Source organism: Lissotriton helveticus, chromosome 9 (assembly GCF_964261635.1).
Source record: "Lissotriton helveticus chromosome 9, aLisHel1.1, whole genome shotgun sequence".
NCBI lineage: Eukaryota > Metazoa > Chordata > Amphibia > Caudata > Salamandridae > Lissotriton > Lissotriton helveticus.
The window spans coordinates 64,271,061-64,295,089 of record NC_136070.1 but is presented as its reverse complement, the minus strand read 5'-3'; the positions used below and the strand labels follow the sequence as shown (position 1 = coordinate 64,295,089).

At 46.8% G+C, this 24,029-nt stretch overlaps 1 protein-coding gene across 1 annotated transcript in view; it reads left to right on the top strand.

Moving 5' to 3' along the window:
• GALNT16 (polypeptide N-acetylgalactosaminyltransferase 16) overlaps positions 1–24,029 on the top strand; it is a 539,297-nt gene that overhangs the window by 120,025 nt on the left and 395,243 nt on the right. The window lies entirely within an intron of this gene.

The window sequence follows — 24,029 nt, the reverse complement described above, 5'->3', positions numbered from 1 at the left end:
ATTTACAATACCAATAGATCAGAGTTTCGAAAATGCGAGACCTATTGCCTTGCAAATGCTTGTTCCAGTGATGCCTCTGACACTGGGGGTCAAACCATGCTGTGAAACGTCATCAATAAATGGTTGGACACCACGTGAACCTCGTGCAGCCATCAGGCATGGCTGCCCCAGGGGTCAGACTGACCTCTAAGCGTCCATCGTTGCATGCAGAGCCTCGCTGAGGCTGTCCAGAGAGCAGTATCCTCACCCTGCAGACTCCACCGCGTGTCCTACACGTGGACAGGCCAGCAAATGCAACCCGACGGGCCAAGGCGGAGCCGAGCCGGCGTCTGCGGTGGCCAGCGAGGCGCTCGACTGGAAGGGCGTCGGTTTAGTAGGGTCGATTATATCACTGCACTGGGTGACATTTATTAGATTGAAACTTTAAAAAACATTTTAGAAGAATACCTCGCCCCTGCAAATGTCCTGGACACATCACCACAGTTGAGCCAATAGGCCATTCGTTGTGTGGTGTGCTTTCCAGGAGCCATCATTGTTTGCAGACACAGGATGACCAGGTGTGGTCTTTTCAAAGAGTACATACGTGAGGGTCGTGTTCTAATAATTCACACTCTGAACTGAATTACCTTGATTGCTCCAAACTCTAGTAGTCCAGAAACGCCAGGCATAGTTGAGAAAAGCGATGTGTCTAGGGTCACACAATTTCAATAAGCGTGGTAGCCAGGATTTCACTTCAGGTTTTCAGCAGCTTAGAACTATCATATACTTCAGGTTTACATAGAAGAACAATTCTTTTTGCTTCATTATCTTTCAAGAGCTAAATCAATAAATACATTGTGTTCAATGAACCGCTGTAAGAGTTACAAGTGCATCACACTAAGCAAATCTGACACTTTAGAAGATATCTTTCTGGGTACAAGCTCAGAAGATTGGTAGATTGATGTTGTTCCTTGAACAGGTGTATGTGTATGTATATGTGTGTATATATGTGCGTGTGTGTGTAATATATATATATATATATATATATATATATATATATATATATATATATATATATATATATATATATATATATATAAATATATATATATATATATATATATTGCTGCACACTTTTCGTATCCCATAAAGTCTCCGAAAAAGAAAGGCCGGCACGCTGGTATCCAGTTGCAGAATTTTTAATCACCAAACCCCCCTCACCCCTTACAGACGCGTTTCGCCTTCACAGGCTTCGTCAGTGTAACATTACTGTGTAGTAAAAATCACCATTTTAAAGACATTGGTTGTCTACCCTCTTCATTAACATAAACGAAGGACATCTTTTTTTAAATACATTGTAGTCGCCATATTGTAGTGGGCAAATAGCATTGCTTTGCTTACTTTATCATGGTGATTAGTGTGAAAGTGCATAGTGCTCAGTTTAAAAACAAGTAACATTATTCAAATAATTCAATACTTTTTTCACATTCATTCAGTTAATGCAGTAACTTAGATTGGGATACACTTTGGGTGTTTCTGAACCATTTCTTTCCCAAGTTATCCTCTTTATGTTATTTCGCCCTGAATATATATATAGTAAAGGTACATATGATGAGCCAAGTTTAGTCAACCCATACTTTCCTGGATACGCCTGTATTTTTGCTGGTGAGAGTTTTGCTCTATTTTTCGGGCACAATAGTCAGGTGTTAGTATTCCGCACACACACCGTCGCTGCACAACCTGCCGCGGTGTCTGCATGTAGCTCTTGTTGATTAAACACAAATGTACCATTGAAGTATTTTGCATTTCATAATTGGGCGTTCTTTCTCGCAGACAGTGATGTGAACTCAACCTTAGTTCACAGAGAGCTGAAAAATAAGGTCATTCTAATTTCTGTCACAACTCTTGATTGTAGCGAGTTATCAACATTCTGATTATAAATTCTAACTCCATGCATAAGCGAGTTTCTGCACGCGGACTGAATCCCAACAGCTCCAACAATTCCCTGAAAGATGGAGTTTGTGTTTCTGGCTGTGTGTTTTGTGTGGAGGAGTTAGTGACAAGTGTGCTGTACCATTCCACGTGGATATCAGATAGTGTGACATTATCCATGAAAGCATGGCTAGCCTTACTTGTCTATGCTAGATGTGCAGGGTCACAGTTTGAAAAGAAAAGCAAAATCTCAGAGGACCATGAGCAGCTTTGAAGGAGCAAAAATAAAGGTCCAAATGCCAAAAGAAAGCAAAAGAACTGGGGGATGTTGGAAAGGTGTAGGGGATTCCTAAAGCATTGGACAAAATGGTTTACCCTGTCTGCTCAGTTTCCTTCAGCCATGTTTTGTATTGTAATTGCATTTATATACTACCCCTGACGAGGTGTAGAAGCTCTTTTTTTTGGCGAGTAGCACCCTACTTCGGGACCCATAATTTACTTACATTACTTATGTTGTTTATAGACACATTTCGGTTCTGTTCTTTTTTTAGCTTACGTGATACTCATGTTTACTTGCAGTTTCACGTGCATCATCATTGAATATCACGTCGCTTATATCTAGGTAAGCCACATGACAAGTCGTTCTTTGTTTTTTTATCCAATGTTAGTGCTTTAGGAATAGACAGCCCTCTAAACCCATGTTTTTTCCACAGTCTTAAGCGATTTCAGTACTTTGGTAGGAATTGACAGACTCTTTTTTTCCATGGTGAGAATTGTGGTTTATTACACTCTTTTCTTCACATGAGGTTTTTCCTCCGGGGTTTCATTTATGATTCGTCGCTGGTGGCACTCAGAAAGACCCCTTTAGTGGCGCTTTTCTGAATACTAACACACTGACTCGGTGTACCTTTACATTCATTAGGACACTGGTGTGTCATTCCTCATTTACATTCAGTTATTAACTCAAACAAGAAGCTGCTGTGTGTATATATTCCACAGTCATGTTGTAAAGTGGACACTTACTCCAGATTCATTTCTTATCTCCTTTATTGGCAACTCTGCTTATCATACCTCACCGACGATGTCTACATGTCTCCGTTCCCTCATCAACTGTCCCTCCCTGGAACCCCACACACACATTCCTATTCTACGAATCCATCCCACATTCTTAACTAAGAATACTACAACACAACACATCTTCCCCCTTTACAATAATAAATAAGCTAAGGGAAACTATATACAACACAATGGAAAGAAGAAAAAAAAAAAAAAAACTAAACTAACATTTAATCTTTAAGTCTGTGAGGAGTATGGATGACTTTTCCAAATCTTCCCAATCTCCTTGTATCTGTACAGGTTTGTTCACACAACTCTTCATTTTCTATACAATTATCTTCTTCAATTCTTACTTCATCTTCCACTTCATCTTCCCACAACCATTCCTCGTTGCCCATCCTCGTCGCCAAATTGTAAAGTGGACACTTACTCCAGATTCATTTCTTATCTCCTTTATTGGCAACTCTGCTTATCATACCTCACCGACGACGTCTACATTTCTCCGTTCCCTCATCAACTGTCCCTCCTTGGAACCCTACACACACATTCCTATTCTAAGAATCCATCCCACATTCTTGACTAAGAATACTACAACACAACACATGTTTATTTCAATAAGTATAACTACACTATATTTGTTGTAGGTTTTTCCCCTGAAGAAGGGACCTCACCGTCCCGAATTGCATCGGGCATCAAACTAAAAATGGAAGAAGATCTTCATATATAAAATGATTCACTTTGGAAGTGTATCTAATTCACATGATGTTTATTGTTTAAACATGATCATTGTTTAGTTGTACAAAGAACATGTGATGTATGTTGTATATGTACATGATTCTTATATGCTTCTGAGTACTTAAGACATCAAGTATAAATTCACTACAGTATAAACTGGTTTACGGTATTGATTAATCTTGTTAAACATAAGAGGGTTGTAGGTTACAAACCCTTTGAACAGTGCATGGTACCAGCAGGTCCTCCTACTGTATGTTTCTGATATACAACAGGACACTGAAGCAAGGGTTCACGGCCTGTGCCTGATACATAACAGAACATTGAAGCAAGGGTTCACGGCCCGTGCCTGATACACAACAGAACATTGAAGCAAGGGTTCACGGCCTGTGCCTGATATACAACAGAACATTGAAGCAAGGGTTAACGGCCTGTGCCTGATATACAACAGAACACAGAAGCAAGGGTTCACGGCGTGTGCCTGATATACAACAGAACATTGAAGCAAGGGTTCACAGCCTGTGCCTGATATACAACAGAACATTGAAGCAAGGGTTCACGTCATGTGCCTGATACACAACAGAACACTGAAGCAAGGGTTCACGGCCCGTGCCTGATACACAACAGAACATTGAAGCAAGGGTTCACGGCCTGTGCCTGATATACAACAGAACATTGAAGCAAGGGTTAACGGCCTGTGCCTGATATACAACAGAACACAGAAGCAAGGGTTCACGGCGTGTGCCTGATATACAACAGAACATTGAAGCAAGGGTTCACAGCCTGTGCCTGATATACAACAGAACATTGAAGCAAGGGTTCACGTCATGTGCCTGATACACAACAGAACACTGAAGCAAGGGTTCACGGCCTGTGCCTAATGAACAACAGAACACTGAAGCAAGGGTTCACGGCCTGTGCCTAATGCACAACAGAACACTGAAACAAGGGTTCACGGCCTGTGCCTGATACATAACAGAACACTGAAGCAAGGGTTCACTGACTGTGCCCTTATACATAACAGAACATTTAAGGAAGGGTTAACGGTCTGTGCCTGATATACAACAGAACACAGAAGCAAGTGTTCACGGCGTGTGCCTGATATACAACAGAACATTGAAGCAAGGGTTCACGTCCTGTGCCTGATATACAACAGAACATTGAAGCAAGGGTTCACAGCCTGTGCCTGATATACAACAGAACATTGAAGCAAGGGTTCACGTCCTGTGCCTGATACACAACAGAACACTGAAGCAAGGGTTCACGGCCTGTGCCTAATGAACAACAGAACACTGAAGCAAGAGTTCACGGCCTGTGCCTGATACATAACAGAACACTGAAGCAAGGGTTCAAGTCCTGTGCCTGATACATAACAGAACACTGAAGCAAGGGTTCACTGACTGTGCCCTTATACATAACAGAACATTGAAGCAAGGGTTCACGGCCTGTGCCTGATACACAACAGAACACTGAAGCAAGGGTTCACGGCCTGTGCCTAATGAACAACAGAACACTGAAGCAAGGGTTCACGGCCTGTGCCTAATGAACAACAGAACACTGAAGCAAGGGTTCACGGCCTGTGCCTAATGAACAACAGAACACTGAAGCAAGGGTTCACTGCCTGTGCCTGATACATAACAGAACACTGAAGCAAGGGTTCATGGCCTGTGCCTGATACACAACAGAACATTGAAGCAAGGGTTCACGTCCTGTGCCTGATATACAACAGAACATTGAAACAAAGGTTCACGGCTTGTGCCTGATATACAACAGAACATTGAAGCAAGGGTTCACGTCCTGTGCCTGATACACAACAGAACACTGAAGCAAGGGTTCACGGCCTGAGCCTGATACATAACAGAACACTGAAGCAAGGGTTCACGGCCTGTGCCTGATATACAACAGAACATTGAAGCAAGGGTTCACGGCCTGAGCCTAATACACAACAGAACACTGAAGCAAGGGCTCATTGCCTGTGCCGGATGCACAACAGAACACTGAAGCGAGGGTTCACGGCCTGTGCCTGATACACAACAGAACACTGAAGCAAGGGTTCACGGCCTGTGCCTGATACACAACAGAACACTGAAGGAAGGGTTCAAGTCCTGTGCCTGATACATAACAGAACACTGAAGCAAGGGTTCACGGCCTGTGCCTGATACACAACAGAACACTGAAGCAAGGGTTCACGGCCTGTGCCTGATACACAACAGAACACTGAAGCAAGGGTTCACGTCCTGTGCCTGATGCACAACAGAACACTGAAGCGAGGGTTCACGTCCTGTGCCTGATGCACAACAGAACACTGAAGCAAGGGTTCAAGTCCTGTGCCTGATGCACAACAGAACACTGAAGCGAGGGTTCACGGCCTGTGCCTGATACACAACAGAACACTGAAGCAAGGGTTCACGGCCTGTGCCTAATGAACAACAGAACACTGAAGCAAGGGTTCACTGCCTGTGCCTGATACATAACAGAACACTGAAGCAAGGGTTCACGACCTGTGCCTGATACACAACAGAACACTGAAGCAAGGGTTCACGACCTGTGCCTGATACACAACAGAACACTGAAGCAAGGGTTCACGACCTGTGCCTGATACACAACAGAACATTGAAGCAAGGGTTCACGTCATGTGCCTGATACACAACAGAACACTGAAGCAAGGGTTCACGGCCTGTGCCTAATGAACAACAGAACACTGAAGCAAGGGTTCACGGCCTGTGCCTAATGCACAACAGAACACTGAAACAAGGGTATTGATTAATCTTGTTAAACATAAGAGGGTTGTAGGTTACAAACCCTTTGAACAGTGCATGGTACCAGCAGGTCTTCCTACTGTTTGTTTCTGATATACAACAGGACACTGAAGCAAGGGTTCACGGCCTGTGCCTGATACATAACAGAACATTGAAGCAAGGGTTCACGGCCCGTGCCTGATACACAACAGAACATTGAAGCAAGGGTTCACGGCCTGTGCCTGATATACAACAGAACATTGAAGCAAGGGTTAATGGCCTGTGCCTGATATACAACAGAACACAGAAGCAAGGGTTCACGTCATGTGCCTGATACACAACAGAACACTGAAGCAAGGGTTCATGGCCTGTGCCTAATGAACAACAGAACACTGAAGCAAGGGTTCACGGCCTGTGCCTAATGCACAACAGAACACTGAAACAAGGGTTCACGGCCTGTGCCTGATACATAACAGAACACTGAAGCAAGGGTTCACTGACTGTGCCCTTATACATAACAGAACATTTAAGGAAGGGTTAACGGTCTGTGCCTGATATACAACAGAACACAGAAGCAAGGGTTCACGGCGTGTGCCTGATATACAACAGAACATTGAAGCAAGGGTTCACGTCCTGTGCCTGATATACAACAGAACATTGAAGCAAGGGTTCACAGCCTGTGCCTGATATACAACAGAACATTGAAGCAAGGGTTCACGTCCTGTGCCTGATACACAACAGAACACTGAAGCAAGGGTTCACGGCCTGTGCCTAATGAACAACAGAACACTGAAGCAAGAGTTCACGGCCTGTGCCTAATGCACAACAGAACACTGAAGCAAGGGTTCACGGCCTGTGCCTGATACATAACAGAACACTGAAGCAAGGGTTCACTGACTGTGCCCTTATACATAACAGAACATTGAAGCAAGGGTTCACGGCCTGTGCCTGATACATAACAGAACACTGAAGCAAGGGTTCACGGCCTGTGCCTAATGAACAACAGAACACTGAAGCAAGGGTTCACTGCCTGTGCCTGATACATAACAGAACACTGAAGCAAGGGTTCATGGCCTGTGCCTGATACACAACAGAACATTGAAGCAAGGGTTCACGTCCTGTGCCTGATATACAACAGAACATTGAAACAAAGGTTCACGGCTTGTGCCTGATATACAACAGAACATTGAAGCAAGGGTTCACGTCCTGTGCCTGATACACAACAGAACACTGAAACAAGGGTTCACGGCCTGAGCCTGATACATAACAGAACACTGAAGCAAGGGTTCATGGCCTGTGCCTGATATACAACAGAACATTGAAGCAAGGGTTCACGGCCTGAGCCTAATACACAACAGAACACTGAAGCAAGGGCTCATTGCCTGTGCCGGATGCACAACAGAACACTGAAGCGAGGGTTCACGGCCTGTGCCTGATACACAACAGAACACTGAAGCAAGGGTTCACGGCCTGTGCCTGATACACAACAGAACACTGAAGCAAGGGTTCAAGTCCTGTGCCTGATACATAACAGAACACTGAAGCAAGGGTTCACGGCCTGTGCCTGATACACAACAGAACACTGAAGCAAGGGTTCACGGCCTGTGCCTGATACACAACAGAACACTGAAGCAAGGGTTCACGTCCTGTGCCTGATGCACAACAGAACACTGAAGCGAGGGTTCACGTCCTGTGCCTGATGCACAACAGAACACTGAAGCAAGGGTTCAAGTCCTGTTCCTGATGCACAACAGAACACTGAAGCGAGGGTTCACGGCCTGTGCCTGATACACAACAGAACACTGAAGCAAGGGTTCATGGCCTGTGCCTAATGAACAACAGAACACTGAAGCAAGGGTTCACTGCCTGTGCCTGATACATAACAGAACACTGAAGCAAGGGTTCACGACCTGTGCCTGATACACAACAGAACACTGAAGCAAGGGTTCACGACCTGTGCCTGATACACAACAGAACACTGAAGCAAGGGTTCACGACCTGTGCCTGATACACAACAGAACATTGAAGCAAGGGTTCACGTCATGTGCCTGATACACAACAGAACACTGAAGCAAGGGTTCACGGCCTGTGCCTAATGAACAACAGAACACTGAAGCAAGGGTTCACGGCCTGTGCCTAATGCACAACAGAACACTGAAACAAGGGTATTGATTAATCTTGTTAAACATAAGAGGGTTGTAGGTTACAAACCCTTTGAACAGTGCATGGTACCAGCAGGTCCTCCTACTGTTTGTTTCTGATATACAACAGGACACTGAAGCAAGGGTTCACGGCCTGTGCCTGATACATAACAGAACATTGAAGCAAGGGTTCACGGCCCGTGCCTGATACACAACAGAACATTGAAGCAAGGGTTCACGGCCTGTGCCTGATATACAACAGAACATTGAAGCAAGGGTTAACGGCCTGTGCCTGATATACAACAGAACACAGAAGCAAGGGTTCACGGCGTGTGCCTGATATACAACAGAACATTGAAGCAAGGGTTCACAGCCTGTGCCTGATATACAACAGAACATTGAAGCAAGGGTTCACGTCATGTGCCTGATACACAACAGAACACTGAAGCAAGGGTTCACGGCCTGTGCCTAATGAACAACAGAACACTGAAGCAAGGGTTCACGGCCTGTGCCTAATGCACAACAGAACACTGAAACAAGGGTTCACGGCCTGTGCCTGATACATAACAGAACACTGAAGCAAGGGTTCACTGACTGTGCCCTTATACATAACAGAACATTTAAGGAAGGGTTAACGGTCTGTGCCTGATATACAACAGAACACAGAAGCAAGGGTTCACGGCGTGTGCCTGATATACAACAGAACATTGAAGCAAGGGTTCACGTCCTGTGCCTGATATACAACAGAACATTGAAGCAAGGGTTCACAGCCTGTGCCTGATATACAACAGAACATTGAAGCAAGGGTTCACGTCCTGTGCCTGATACACAACAGAACACTGAAGCAAGGGTTCACGGCCTGTGCCTAATGAACAACAGAACACTGAAGCAAGAGTTCACGGCCTGTGCCTAATGTACAACAGAACACTGAAGCAAGGGTTCACGGCCTGTGCCTGATACATAACAGAACACTGAAGCAAGGGTTCACTGACTGTGCCCTTATACATAACAGAACATTGAAGCAAGGGTTCACGGCCTGTGCCTGATACATAACAGAACACTGAAGCAAGGGTTCACGGCCTGTGCCTAATGAACAACAGAACACTGAAGCAAGGGTTCACTGCCTGTGCCTGATACATAACAGAACACTGAAGCAAGGGTTCATGGCCTGTGCCTGATACACAACAGAACATTGAAGCAAGGGTTCACGTCCTGTGCCTGATATACAACAGAACATTGAAACAAAGGTTCACGGCTTGTGCCTGATATACAACAGAACATTGAAGCAAGGGTTCACGTCCTGTGCCTGATACACAACAGAACACTGAAGCAAGGGTTCACGGCCTGAGCCTGATACATAACAGAACACTGAAGCAAGGGTTCACGGCCTGTGCCTGATATACAACAGAACATTGAAGCAAGGGTTCACGGCCTGAGCCTAATACACAACAGAACACTGAAGCAAGGGCTCATTGCCTGTGCCGGATGCACAACAGAACACTGAAGCGAGGGTTCACGGCCTGTGCCTGATACACAACAGAACACTGAAGCAAGGGTTCACGGCCTGTGCCTGATACACAACAGAACACTGAAGCAAGGGTTCAAGTCCTGTGCCTGATACATAACAGAACACTGAAGCAAGGGTTCACGGCCTGTGCCTGATACACAACAGAACACTGAAGCAAGGGTTCACGGCCTGTGCCTGATACACAACAGAACACTGAAGCAAGGGTTCACGTCCTGTGCCTGATGCACAACAGAACACTGAAGCGAGGGTTCACGTCCTGTGGCTGATGCACAACAGAACACTGAAGCAAGGGTTCAAGTCCTGTGTCTGATGCACAACAGAACACTGAAGCGAGGGTTCACGGCCTGTGCCTGATACACAACAGAACACTGAAGCAAGGGTTCACGGCCTGTGCCTAATGAACAACAGAACACTGAAGCAAGGGTTCACGGCCGGTGCCTAATGCACAACAGAACACTGAAGCAAGGGTTCACGGCCTGTGCCTAATGAACAACAGAACACTGAAGCAAGGGTTCACTGCCTGTGCCTGATACATAACAGAACACTGAAGCAAGGGTTCACGACCTGTGCCTGATACACAACAGAACACTGAAGCAAGGGTTCACGACCTGTGCCTGATACACAACAGAACACTGAAGCAAGGGTTCACGACCTGTGCCTGATACACAATAGAACACTGAAGCAAGGGTTCACGACCTGTGCCTGATACACAACAGAACACTGAAGCAAGGGTTCACGGCCTGTGCCTCATGCACAACAGAACACTGAAGCAAGGGCTCACGGCCTGTGCATAATGCACAACAGAACACTGAAGCAAGGGCTCATGGCCTGTGTCTAATGCACAACAGAACACTGAAGCAAGGGTTCACGGCCTTTGCCTGATGCACAACAGAACACTGAAGCAAGGGTTCAAGTCCTGTGCCTGATGCACAACAGAACACTGAAGCGAGGGTTCACGGCCTGTGCCTGATACACAACAGAACACTGAAGCAAGGGTTCACGGCCTGTGCCTAATGAACAACAGAACACTGAAGCAAGGGTTCACGGCCTGTGCCTAATGCACAACAGAACACTGAAACAAGGGTTCACGGCCTGTGCCTGATACATAACAGAACACTGAAGCAAGGGTTCACTGACTGTGCCCTTATACATAACAGAACATTGAAGGAAGGGTTAACGGTCTGTGCCTGATATACAACAGAACACAGAAGCAAGGGTTCACGGCGTGTGCCTGATATACAACAGAACATTGAAGCAAGGGTTCACGTCCTGTGCCTGATATACAACAGAACATTGAAGCAAGGGTTCACAGCCTGTGCCTGATATACAACAGAACATTGAAGCAAGGGTTCACGTCCTGTGCCTGATACACAACAGAACACTGAAGCAAGGGTTCACGGCCTGTGCCTAATGAACAACAGAACACTGAAGCAAGAGTTCACGGCCTGTGCCTAATGCACAACAGAACACTGAAGCAAGGGTTCACGGCCTGTGCCTGATACATAACAGAACACTGAAGCAAGGGTTCACTGACTGTGCCCTTATACATAACAGAACATTGAAGCAAGGGTTCACGGCCTGTGCCTGATACATAACAGAACACTGAAGCAAGGGTTCACGGCCTGTGCCTAATGAACAACAGAACACTGAAGCAAGGGTTCATGGCCTGTGCCTGATACATAACAGAACATTGAAGCAAGGGTTCACGGCCTGTGCCTGATACATAACAGAACACTGAAGCAAGGGTTCACTGCCTGTGCCTGATACATAACAGAACACTGAAGCAAGGGTTCACGGCCTGTGCCTGATACATAACAGAACACTGAAGCAAGGGTTCACTGACTGTGCCCTTATACATAACAGAACATTGAAGCAAGGGTTCACGGCCTGTGCCTGATACATAACAGAACACTGAAGCAAGGGTTCACGGCCTGTGCCTAATGAACAACAGAACACTGAAGCAAGGGTTCATGGCCTGTGCCTGATACATAACAGAACATTGAAGCAAGGGTTCACGGCCTGTGCCTGATAAATAACAGAACACTGAAGCAAGGGTTCACTGCCTGTGCCTGATACATAACAGAACACTGAAGCAAGGGTTCATGGCCTGTGCCTGATACATAACAGAACATTGAAGCAAGGGTTCACGGCCTGTGCCTGATACATAACAGAACAATGAAGCAAGGGTTCACGGCCTGTGCCTAATGAACAACAGAACACTGAAGCAAGGGTTCACTGCCTGTGCCTGATACATAACAGAACACTGAAGCAAGGGTTCATGGCCTGTGCCTGATACACAACAGAACACAGAAGCAAGGGTTCACGGCCTGTGCCTGATATGCAACAGAACATTGAAGCAAGGGTTCACGTCCTGTGCCTGATATACAACAGAACATTGAAACAAGGGTTCACGGCCTGTGCCTGATATACAACAGAACATTGAAGCAAGGGTTCACGTCCTGTGCCTGATACACAACAGAACACTGAAGCAAGGGTTCACGGCCTGAGCCTGATATACAACAGAACATTGAAGCAAGGGTTCACTGCCTGAGCCTAATACACAACAGAACACTGAAGCAAGGGTTCACGGCCTTTGCCTGATGCACAACAGAACACTGAAGCAAGGGTTCAAGTCCTGTGCCTGATACACAACAGAACACAGAAGCAAGGGTTCACGGCCTGTGCCTGATATGCAACAGAACATTGAAGCAAGGGTTCACGTCCTGTGCCTGATATACAACAGAACATTGAAACAAGGGTTCACGGCCTGTGCCTGATATACAACAGAACATTGAAGCAAGGGTTCACGTCCTGTGCCTGATACACAACAGAACACTGAAGCAAGGGTTCACGGCCTGTGCCTGATATACAACAGAACATTGAAGCAAGGGTTCACTGCCTGAGCCTAATACACAACAGAACACTGAAGCAAGGGTTCACGGCCTTTGCCTGATGCACAACAGAACACTGAAGCAAGGGTTCAAGTCCTGTGCCTGATGCACAACAGAACACTGAAGCGAGGGTTCACGGCCTGTGCCTGATACACAACAGAACACTGAAGCAAGGGTTCACGGCCTGTGCCTAATGAACAACAGAACACTGAAGCAAGGGTTCACGGCCTGTGCCTAATGCACAACAGAACACTGAAACAAGGGTTCACGGCCTGTGCCTGATACATAACAGAACACTGAAGCAAGGGTTCACTGACTGTGCCCTTATACATAACAGAACATTGAAGGAAGGGTTAACGGTCTGTGCCTGATATACAACAGAACACAGAAGCAAGGGTTCACGGCGTGTGCCTGATATACAACAGAACATTGAAGCAAGGGTTCACGTCCTGTGCCTGATATACAACAGAACATTGAAGCAAGGGTTCACAGCCTGTGCCTGATATACAACAGAACATTGAAGCAAGGGTTCACGTCCTGTGCCTGATACACAACAGAACACTGAAGCAAGGGTTCACGGCCTGTGCCTAATGAACAACAGAACACTGAAGCAAGAGTTCACGGCCTGTGCCTAATGCACAACAGAACACTGAAGCAAGGGTTCACGGCCTGTGCCTGATACATAACAGAACACTGAAGCAAGGGTTCACTGACTGTGCCCTTATACATAACAGAACATTGAAGCAAGGGTTCACGGCCTGTGCCTGATACATAACAGAACACTGAAGCAAGGGTTCACGGCCTGTGCCTAATGAACAACAGAACACTGAAGCAAGGGTTCACTGCCTGTGCCTGATACATAACAGAACACTGAAGCAAGGGTTCACTGCCTGTGCCTGATACATAACAGAACATTGAAGCAAGGGTTCACGGCCTGTGCCTGATACATAACAGAACACTGAAGCAAGGGTTCACGGCCTGTGCCTAATGAACAACAGAACACTGAAGCAAGGGTTCACTGCCTGTGCCTGATACATAACAGAACACTGAAGCAAGGGTTCATGGCCTGTGCCTGATACACAACAGAACACAGAAGCAAGGGTTCACGGCCTGTGCCTGATATGCAACAGAACATTGAAGCAAGGGTTCACGTCCTGTGCCTGATATACAACAGAACATTGAAACAAGGGTTCACGGCCTGTGCCTGATATACAACAGAACATTGAAGCAAGGGTTCACGTCCTGTGCCTGATACACAACAGAACACTGAAGCAAGGGTTCACGGCCTGAGCCTGATACATAACAGAACACTGAAGCAAGGGTTCACGGCCTGTGCCTGATATACAACAGAACATTGAAGCAAGGGTTCACGGCCTGAGCCTAATACACAACAGAACACTGAAGCAAGGGCTCATTGCCTGTGCCGGATGCACAACAGAACACTGAAGCGAGGGTTCACGGCCTGTGCCTGATACACAACAGAACACTGAAGCAAGGGTTCACGGCCTGTGCCTGATACACAACAGAACACTGAAGCAAGGGTTCAAGTCCTGTGCCTGATACATAACAGAACACTGAAGCAAGGGTTCACGGCCTGTGCCTGATACACAACAGAACACTGAAGCAAGGGTTCACGTCCTGTGCCTGATGCACAACAGAACACTGAAGCGAGGGTTCACGTCCTGTGCCTGATGCACAACAGAACACTGAAGCAAGGGTTCAAGTCCTGTGCCTGATGCACAACAGAACACTGAAGCAAGGGTTCACGTCCTGTGCCTGATACACAACAGAACACTGAAGCAAGGGTTCACGTCCTGTGCCTGATACACAACAGAACACTGAAGCAAGGGTTCACGTCCTGTGCCTGATGCACAACAGAACACTGAAGCAAGGGTTCACTGCTTGTGCCTGATACATAACAGAACACTGAAGCAAGGGTTCAAGTCCTGTGCCTGATGCACAACAGAACACTGAAGCAAGGGTTCACTGCCTGTGCCTGATACATAACAGAACACTGAAGCAAGGGTTCACGTCCTGTGCCTGATACACAACAGAACACTGAAGCAAGGGTTCAAGTCCTGTGCCTGATGCACAACAGAACACTGAAGCAAGGGTTCACTGCCTGTGCCTGATACATAACAGAACACTGAAGCAAGGGTTCACGTCCTGTGCCTGATACACAACAGAACACTGAAGCAAGGGTTCACGTCCTGTGCCTGATACACAACAGAACACTGAAGCAAGGGTTCACGTCCTGTGCCTGATACACAACAGAACACTGAAGCAAGGGTTCACGTCCTGTGCCTGATGCACAACAGAACACTGAAGCAAGGGTTCACTGCCTGTGCCTGATACATAACAGAACACTGAAGCAAGGGTTCAAGTCCTGTGCCTGATGCACAACAGAACACTGAAGCAAGGGTTCACTGCCTGTGCCTGATACATAACAGAACACTGAAGCAAGGGTTCACGTCCTGTGCCTGATACACAACAGAACACTGAAGCAAGGGTTCAAGTCCTGTGCCTGATGCACAACAGAACACTGAAGCAAGGGTTCACTGCCTGTGCCTGATACATAACAGAACACTGAAGCAAGGGTTCACGTCCTGTGCCTGATACACAACAGAACACTGAAGCAAGGGTTCACGTCCTGTGCCTGATACACAACAGAACACTGAAGCAAGGGTTCATGTCCTGTGCCTGATGCACAACAGAACACTGAAGCAAGGGTTCACGTCCTGTGCCTGATACACAACAGAACACTGAAGCAAGGGTTCACGTCCTGTGCCTGATACACAACAGAACACTGAAGCAAGGGTTCACGGCCTGTGCCTGATACATAACAGAACACTGAAGCAAGGGTTCACGTCCTGTGCCTGATACACAACAGAACACTGAAGCAAGGGTTCACGTCCTGTGCCTGATACACAACAGAACACTGAAGCAAGGGTTCACGTCCTGTGCCTGATGGACAACAGAACACTGAAGCAAGGGTTCACTGCCTGTGCCTGATACATAACAGAACACTGAAGCAAGGGTTCAAGTCCTGTGCCTGATGCACAACAGAACACTGAAGCAAGGGTTCACTGCCTGTGCCTGATACATAACAGAACACTGAAGCAAGGGTTCACGTCCTGTGCCTGATACACAACAGAACACTGAAGCAAGGGTTCACGTCCTGTGCCTGATACACAACAGAACACTGAAGCAAGGGTTCACGTCCTGTGCCTGATGCACAACAGAACACTGAAGCAAGGGTTCACGTCCTGTGCCTGATGCACAACAGAACACTGAAGCCAGGGCTCACGGCCTGTGCATAATGCACAACAGAACACTGAAGCAAGGGCTCACGGCCTGTGTCTAATGCACAACAGAACACTGAAGCAAGGGTTCACGGCCTTTGCCTGATGCACAACAGAACACTGAAGCAAGGGCTCACGGCCTGTGTCTAATGCACAACAGAACACTGAAGCAAGGGTTCACGGCCTTTGCCTGATGCACAACAGAACACTGAAGCAAGGGTTCACGGCCTTTGCCTGATGCACAACAGAACACTGAAGCAAGGGCTCACAGCCTGTGTCTAATGCACAACAGAACACTGAAGCCAGGGGTCACGGCTTGTGATTGATGCACAACAGAACACTGAAGCAAGGACGCATAGATTGTGCCTGATGCACAACAGATGGCTGAAGCAAGGATTCACAGCCTGTGCCTGATGCACAACAAAGCACTGAAACAAGGACCCATAGATTGTGCCTAATGCACAACAGATGGCTGAAGCAAAGGCTCATACACGGATCCTGCACTTCTGATCTCTTTATATCACTCCTGTAGGGTAATTCCCCATCCCCTTCTCCCTATTTTCTTAATTCTTCTCTCCTTTCCTTCTACCTTTTCTACCTCCCTGTCTCTTGCACTGGTCCACATTCTGATGATAAAAATACCCTCTGGTTTCCAAAAATGAATGTTGGTGCCCACCACTGACCCATGTAGTGCCTGATCTGTTCATGTGAGAGAAGCGTGCACTGCTGATGCCCATGCAGTGTCTGATCTGTTTATGTGAGAGAAGCGTGCACTGCTGATGCCCATGTAGTGTCTGATCTGTTTATGTGAGAGAAGCGTGCACTGCTGATGCCCATGTAGTGTCTGATCTGTTCATGTGAGAGAAGCTTGCACTGCTGATGCCCATGCAGTGTCTGATCTGTTCATGTGAGAGAAGCTTTCACTGCTGATGCCCATGTAGTGCCTGCTCTGTGCATGTAGAGAAGCTTGCACTGCTGATGCCTATGTAGTGTCTGATCTGTTCATGTGAGAGAAGCGTGCACTGCTGATGCCCATGTAGTGTCTGATCTGTTCATGTGAGAGAAGCTTGCACTGCTGATGCCCATGTAGTATCTGATCTGTTCATGTGAGAGAAGCGTGCACTGCTGATGCCCATGTAGTATCTGATCTGTTCATGTGAGAGAAGCGTGCACTGCTGATGCCCATGTAGTATCTGATCTGTTCATGTGAGAGAAGCTTGCACTGCTGATGCCCATGTAGTGCCTGCTCTGTGCATGTAGAGAAGCTTGCACTGCTGATGCCTATGTAGTGTCTGATCTGTTCATGTGAGAGAAGCGTGCACTGCTGATGCCCATGTAGTGTCTGATCTGTTCATGTGAGAGAAGCTTGCACTGCTGATGCCCATGTAGTATCTGATCTGTTCATGTGAGAGAAGCGTGCACTGCTGATGCCCATGTAGTATCTGATCTGTTCATGTGAGAGAAGCGTGCACTGCTGATGCCCATGTAGTATCTGATCTGTTCATGTGAGAGAAGCGTGCACTGCTGATGCCCATGCAGTGTCTGATCTGTTCATGTGAGAGAAGCATACACTGCTGATGCCCATGTAGTGTCTGATCTGTTCATGTGAGAGAAGCTTGCACTGCTGATGCCCATGTAGTGTCTGATCTGTTCATGTGAGAGAAGCTTGCACTGCTGATGCCCATGTAGTGTCTGATCTGTTCATGTGAGAGAAGCTTGCACTGCTGATGCCCATGTAGTGTCTGATCTGTTCATGTGAGAGAAGCTTGCACTGCTGATGCCCATGTAGTGTCTGATCTGTTCATGTGAGAGAAGCTTGCACTGCTGATGCCCATGTAGTGTCTGATCTGTTCATGTGAGAGAAGCATACACTGCTGATGCCCATGTAGTGTCTGATCTGTTCATGTGAGAGAAGCTTGCACTGCTGATGCCCATGTAGTGTCTGATCTGTTCATGTAGAGAAGCTTGCACTGCTGATGCCCATGTAGTGTCTGATCTGGTTATGTGAGAGAAGCGTGCACTGCTGACGCCCATGCAGTGTCTGATCTGTTCATGTGAGAGAAGCGTGCACTGCTGATGCCCATGTAGTGCCTGATCTGTGCATGTAGAGAAGCTTGCACTGCTGATGCCCATGTAGTGTCTGATCTGTTCATGTGAGAGAAGCTTGCACTGCTGATGCCCATGTAGTGTCTGATCTGTTCATGTGAGAGAAGCGTGCACTGCTGATGCCCATGTAGTGCCTGATCTGTGCATGTAGAGAAGCATACACTGCTGATGCACATGTAGTGTCTGATCTGTTCATGTGAGAGAAGCGTGCACTGCTGATGCCCATGTAGTGCCTGATCTGTGCATGTAGAGAAGCATACACTGCTGATGCCCATGCAGTGTCTGATCTGTTCATGTGAGAGAAGCATACACTGCTGATGCCCATGTAGTGTCTGATCTGTTCATGTGAGAGAAGCTTGCACTGCTGATGCCCATGTAGTGTCTGATCTGTTCATGTAGAGAAGCTTGCACTGCTGATGCCCATGTAGTGTCTGATCTGTTCATGTGAGAGAAGCTTGCACTGCTGAAGCCCATGTAGTGTCTGATCTGTGCATGTAGAGAAGCTTGCACTGCTGATGCCCATGTAGTGTCTGATCTGGTTATGTGAGAGAAGCGTGCACTGCTGACGCCCATGCAGTGTCTGATCTGTTCATGTGAGAGAAGCGTGCACTGCTGATGCCCATGTAGTGCCTGATCTGTGCATGTAGAGAAGCTTGCACTGCTGATGCCCATGTAGTGTCTGATCTGTTCATGTGAGAGAAGCTTGCACTGCTGATGCCCATGTAGTGTCTGATCTGTGCATGTAGAGAAGCTTGCACTGCTGATGCCCATGTAGTGTCTGATCTGTGCATGTAGAGAAGCTTGCACTGCTGATGCCCATGTAGTGTCTGATCTGGTTATGTGAGAGAAGCGTGCACTGCTGACGCCCATGCAGTGTCTGATCTGTTCATGTGAGAGAAGCTTGCACTGCTGAAGCCCATGTAGTGTCTGATCTGTGCATGTAGAGAAGCTTGCACTGCTGATGCCCATGTAGTGTCTGATCTGGTTATGTGAGAGAAGCGTGCACTGCTGACGCCCATGCAGTGTCTGATCTGTTCATGTGAGAGAAGCGTGCACTGCTGATGCCCATGTAGTGCCTGATCTGTGCATGTAGAGAAGCATACACTGCTGATGCACATGTAGTGTCTGATCTGTTCATGTGAGAGAAGCTTGCACTGCTGAAGCCCATGTAGTATCTGATCTGTGTATGCAGAGACGCTTGCACTTCTTATGCCTGATCTGTGCATGTAGACAACCTTGCACTGCTGATGCTCCTGTGGTACCTGATCTGTGCACGTGAGAGAAGGTTGCACTGCTGATGATTCTGTGGTGCCAGGTCTGTGCCTGTAGAGAAGCTTGCCCGGCTGATGCCCATGTGGTGCCTGATCTGTTCATGTGAGAGAAACGTACACTGCTGATACCAATGTGGTGCCTGATCGGTGCATGTAGACAACCGTGCACTGCTGATGCCCATGTGGTGCCTGATCTGTGCACGTGAGAGAAGGTTGCACTGCTGATGCCCATGTGGTGCCAGATCTGTGCATGTAGAGTCTTGCACTGCTGATGCCCGTGTGGTACCTGTCTAGCACCGCTGATGCTCTTGTGGTACCTGTCTTGCACCGCTGATGCTCATGTGGTACCTGTCTTGCACTGCTGATGCCCGTGTGGTACCTGCACTGCTGATGCTCATGTGGTACCTGTCTTGCACTGGTGATGCTCTTGTGGTACCTGTCTTGCACTGCTGATGCTCATGTGGTTTTTGTCTTGCACTGCTGATGCTCATGTGGTGCCTGATCTGTGCACGTGAGAGAAGGTTGCACTGCTGATGCCCATGTGGTACCTGTCTTGCACTGCTGATGCCCATGTGGTACCCTATATTCAATAACAGTTGGTTCATTGGGGAACACAAAATTACTTATACTGTCTCATAAGCAATGTAGACATTTGATTACCAAAGCAGAATCCAAAACACCATCTAGGTATTTATGTACTATTTTTATAGATTTTTGGTCATTCACAAATACTCATTTCGTAAGTAAATCACAAACAAGGCTGTACAAATCAGTGCAAAACGTGCAAGAGGTGACTTAAAGTGCTCAGTGCTTCCGGCGCAAAAGAAAAAAGAAAAGGGGAATATACAATTATTATATACAAGAGAAAAAACTGTGGTCTTTACGTGTTATACAATTATCACAATGTACATAGGATTAATCAGAATTTGGTACATCATGTCTATACACATAATCCACTTATTCGTCGACGTTTCGACCCTTAATTAGCAATTTATGTAGAGTCAATAACGGGTCTTCATCAGGACTGTGGGGGACAGCAAACAGCCTTCATATATCCCAATTGGGTTGAGGGTGCAAAAGGAGCTGCGTGGGTCTGCTCTGTCGATTTGGCATAAAGATATCGCCCGACAATAATTCTACTTTAAGGTTCAATGCGTTAAGATTGAACGATCTGGGAGTTGCTATGATTATTCTACCCAGTGGGAATCAATTTCCAAATCCGTGTTACATTCGAGCTCTGTTAGTCCGCTCTGTTAAGATGACAAGGAATTCTGCCCGACTGTTATGGAGGTCAAGGTTCTCAAATAAGTTGGACTCAAAGCTGGGTAAGAAAATTATTCCTCCCAGCGGGGTTACAAAGACGATTTATTCAAACTCAGACGGACTGGCATACAGTGGGGTCGCTAACTCCTCACCTTCATGTTTGTTCTAACGAATTGGATGCACAACGCCGGGGAGAAATTTCTTCCGGGTCGACGCTGCTCCACACGATTACAGAGTTGTAAAGTAGAATTATTGTCGGGCGATATCTTTATGCCACATCGACAGAGCAGACCCACGCAGCTCCTTTTGCACCCTCAACCCAATTGGGATATATGAAGGCTGTTTGCTGTCCCCCACAGTCCTGATGAAGACCCGTTACTGACTCTACATAAATTGCTAATTAAGGGTCGAAACGTCGACGAATGAGTGGATTATGTGTATAGACATGATGTACCAAATTCTGATTAATCCTATGTACATTTTGATAATTGTATAACACGTAAAGACCACAGTTTTTTCGCTTGTATATAATAATTGTATATTCCCTTTTCTTTTTTCTTTTGCGCCGGAAGCACTGAGCACTTTAAGTCACCTCTTGCACGTTTTGCACTGATTTGTACAGCCTTGTTTGTGATTTACTTACGAAATGAGTATTTGTGAATGACCAAAAATCTATAAAATAGTACATAAATACCTAGATGGTGTTTTGGATTCTGCTTTGGTAATCAAATGTCTACATTGCTTATGAGACAGTATAAGTAATTTTGTGTTCCCCAATGAACCAACTGTTATTGAATATAGATTAACTGCCCAGGTTCATAGGGATACTGGGTGTACCCCATTTTGTTGTTTAAGCCCATGTGGTACCTGCACTGCTGATGCTCATGTGGTACCTGTCTTGCACTGCTGATGTTCATGTGGTGCCTGTCTTGCACTGCTGATGCCCATGTGGTGCCTGGTCTGTGCACGTGAGAGAAGGTTGCACTGCTGATGCCCATGTGGTACCTGTCTTGCACTGCCACTGCCCGTGTGGTACCTGTCTTGCACTGCCGATGCCCGTGTGGTACCTGTCTTGCACTGCCGATGCCCGTGTGGTACCTGTCTTGCACTGCCAATGCCCGTGTGGTACATGTCTTGCACTGCTGATGCCCGTGTGGCACCTGTCTTGCACTGCCGCTGCCCGTGTGGTACCTGTCTTGCACTGCCGCTGCCCGTGTGGTACCTGTCTTGCACTGCCGCTGCCCGTGTGGTACCTGTCTTGCACTGCTGATGCCTGTGTGGTACCTGTCTTGCACTACCGATGCCCGTGTGGTACCTGTCTTGCACTGCTGATGCCCGTGTGGCACCTGTCTTGCACTGCTGATGGCCGTGTGGTACCTGTCTTGCACCGCTGATGCCCGTGTGGCACCTGTCTTGCACTGCTGATGGCCGTGTGGTACCTGTCTTGCACTGCTGATGCCCGTGTGGCACCTGTCTTGCACTGCTGATGGCCGTGTGGTACCTGTCTTGCACCGCTGATGCCCATGTGGTTCCTGTTTTGCAGTGCTGATGCCCGTGTGTTACCTGTCTTGCACTGCTGATGCTCGTGTGGTTCCTGTTTTGCAGTGCTGATGCCCGTGTGTTACCTGTCTTGCACTGCTGATGCCCATGTGGTACCTGTCTTGCACTGCTGATGGCCGTGTGGCACCTGTCTTGCACTGCCGATGCCCATGAGGCAGCTGTCCTCTGCGCGCGATGGAAGCTTTCACTCCTGCCAGGCTCATCGACCAGCTAATCCGCCTCACGAGCCTGGGGTTAATCCAGCTCTTCAAGGTGACGGCTCCCTGTCAGCAGAAAACAAAAGTGACATTGAATGGAAATTACAGGTGCAGCTCGCGAGCACGAGGCACTTACCATCAGCAGGGTCAATCATCCTGTCGGAGGGGCTGTTAGACCGTCAAGTCTAGTGACACGGATACAAACAAGAAAAGATTCGAAAACCGACCCAGAACCAATCAGAAAAGATGACTTCGAAAGTATCCTCAACTCGAGGCATAATGGCTGAAAAACCGACATCTCGAGAATTTGTGGGGCCCCAGGCAAGACATACTTTGGGGTCTCCTGGTTGGAACCATTTTGAATTTATGACACCTTTTCAGCTCCTTGAAGCCCTGGTGATGCCAAAGAAATGTTGAGTAATTTGTTGGGGGCTCAAAAATAGCCGAACTCTGAAGCTGCCAAACTGTACCAAGAGAGAGCTCGAACAACCATTGATAAATTCATTTCGTCTTGAGTTTTGCTCTAAAATGTATTACTTGGAACAACATTTTATGTGGAAATCAGCGTTTAACCGGCTTGTTACACCCATTATAGGAAAACCATGCTAGGGATGACTAGTTACTAGTTTAGTGAACTAGTGCATAATATTAAAATAGGACGTAGGCACATAGTGCTTGAAATTGTAGCTTTAGTTAGCAAATATATGCAATCACAAATATTTCCCCCGTCACTACTGCAACATCCTTCTCTTAGGATTTCCACCACTCTGTTACCTTTATCCTAATTTCTTTTACCTGCCTTGCCCCTCTACTCTGCTTTATATGTTTGCAGTTCTCTAACTAGAGAAATGCAGTCCGGGACCCTGCTTTGAAGATGCGATGAAGGATCTGGAGAGAGGCATCAGGAGAAAATATGGCTACAGACATGAAGTAAAGGGCGAAAGGTAGAGATAGAGATAAAGTAGAAAGAAATGTGAGGTAGGGAGAGATGTAAAGTGAAACGAGAAAGGTGAGATAGCCAGAAGAAAAGACCAAGAGAGATGGGGAAAAATGTAGGGAGTGGAAGAGAGATAGAGACGTAGGTAAACTTTTAGAGAGTGGTAGAGATGTAAAGAAAAATTGAAATGGAGGAAGGAAATGTAGAAAAAGGCAAAGGAATACAATGCTCGAAGGAGTAAGAGCGTGCAAGAGATCATGTAAAAATAGAGGTGAAATAAACAACAAGAGACTTGGAAAACAAAAACATGCAAAGTAGTCTGCGACCAAAATGCGAACATGTATAGAGAAACAGGTCTGAGAAGTGAGGAAGAGAGAAACGTAATGAAAGGGGCGA